Raw genomic sequence first — 241 nt, 5'->3', positions numbered from 1 at the left:
GAGCAAACGAGACGATAAGGTCCCGTGATAAGGTCGATAAGAGGATAAGATCGATCGCCACGGTGCAGCGAAGAGTAACACGATTAGTTTTCTATCGAGTTGGGTTCTTTGAAGTGGAAATCTTCCAGCTCATCTTCAGATGTTGGTTATCAAAAAGGACGTCGATTTTTTTTCTTAGCTAGTCAGAGTGATATAAAAATCGGACTTAAGAGGCAGCTTGTTGATCTTTTATATACTTTTT

The sequence above is a fragment of the Penaeus monodon genome, chromosome 21 (assembly GCF_015228065.2).
Source record: "Penaeus monodon isolate SGIC_2016 chromosome 21, NSTDA_Pmon_1, whole genome shotgun sequence".
Taxonomy (NCBI): Eukaryota; Metazoa; Arthropoda; class Malacostraca; order Decapoda; family Penaeidae; genus Penaeus; species Penaeus monodon.
The sequence above is the reverse complement of the archived record's forward strand: the minus strand, read 5'-3'. Positions refer to the sequence as shown.